The following is a 1,569-nucleotide window of genomic DNA, read 5'->3' on the forward strand; positions in this document are numbered from 1 at the left end:
GTGTTTTGAAATTCTGAGTGACCTGCAGGTTGGACAGACTGCCAAAGTCCAAGAACTTCAGCATTTCCTTAGTGTCAGGATCTTCTTCAATGATCAGGGCTGAAACCTCAGGAACATATTTATCTCTCCTTTCTCTCTCCTCCTCTTGCAGCTTGATGGAGATACTCTCATGGGTCCCTCTGAATCCGCTTCATCAAATGAGTGACATATCCTGCTGTCTTGTTGGGGAGATTCTTGCTAGGAATAATGGCAATTTCCTTGCACACGTGCTTGTTGGTGTGGAAGTCGTTGCCCAAGCGAGTGTAGTACTTCTCAATGATGACCAGGCTGCCTTCTTCATGGTTTTGGTGCGAACACGGCCCATGTTGACGGGCCCCTGATAAAAGAGCTTCAATATAGCTTTTGCGGGAACAATTAACCCATATCAGGGAGAAAGAGAGATGGGAAGTGGCTTTACAGAGATTGGAAAGAGAAGACAAAAGTGAGAAAGACAGGCAGATAAAGCAAAGGGGTGTTAACTGAGGAAGAGGAGAGAAAGGAGTCATTTGAATGGTTCAAGTAAAAGAGAAGTACTCTGCCCCCCGCCACACAGCTGTTGTGGTATGTCAGTGAGGCCACCTTTTATAACCTTTTAGAATATTCATATCTGTTTTGCTCTATGTTTTTATTTTTGTTTTTCAAAACTGCTGGTGGAACACCATTGCGTAAATTCTGCAAGTGCTCTAGTTTCTCCTGAATTTTAGAGCTTTACTGTGAAGCCAAAGAAAGCTAGAACTTAATCCAAGGGAGGAGAAGGGTCATTAAGTACAAGACTATAAGGGCAAATTATTAGCCATGGTTTCTGCATGGAATTTTGAAGTATATCAATTTCCTCTAAAAGATTAAACTCTCGTCACCTGCTCGATTCAATCATTCTATCCCCTAGGGATTATCTTGTGTTTCAAGTATTCCCTTACTTTTAATGTGCTTTATACCTTCAGTAGAAAATGTTACTACAAAGGTGTGGGTAGGATTAAATGACCTGTTGAGGTTTCAAAGGGACTCACAGTAATTTTCTACTCCCATAGGGGCTGACACTTGATCTTTGAAAGGCCTCTGCTCAAGCATTGGATTTGAGGTCTGGAAAGGACATCCTTCTTCAACCTACCATTTTACAGACCAGGAAGTATTACAAGGCAGGAACTCAGAGAGGTTCCATCATACATTCAAACCCAAACAGCCCAGTTAGTGCAAAAGTGAAGACTAGATCCGAAGACTCTTGAACCTTCAATCTTGAGTTCATGGGTCTCATCATTCTGTCCTTACACTGTCAAAGGTTTTGAGGAGATTTCTTATAGCAACCTCCCAGAGGAACATCTGAAGCCCAAAAGATGGCATCTTTGTGGATGACAAAGAATATATATATGAGTCCTGGTGTGGCACTGTGGGTTAATGAGCCAGACTCTAAAGCCGTTTGAACTACAAGGTTGGTGGTTCAAACAAACCAGCGGCTCCTTGGAAACCCTATACAGGGTCATAACACACACATATATGGAGTGATGGTAGTGTAGTGGTTACGAATTGGGCTGC

At 42.5% G+C, this 1,569-nt stretch overlaps 1 pseudogene; it reads right to left on the reverse strand.

The window, feature by feature from the left end:
• Positions 1-19: 19 nt before the first annotated feature.
• On the reverse strand, positions 20-364 carry LOC102822177 (annotated as a pseudogene).
• Between the last annotated feature and the right edge of the window lie 1,205 nt (positions 365-1,569).

The sequence above is a fragment of the Chrysochloris asiatica genome, unplaced genomic scaffold (assembly GCF_000296735.1).
Source record: "Chrysochloris asiatica unplaced genomic scaffold, ChrAsi1.0 scaffold00049, whole genome shotgun sequence".
Classification (NCBI taxonomy): domain Eukaryota; kingdom Metazoa; phylum Chordata; class Mammalia; order Afrosoricida; family Chrysochloridae; genus Chrysochloris; species Chrysochloris asiatica.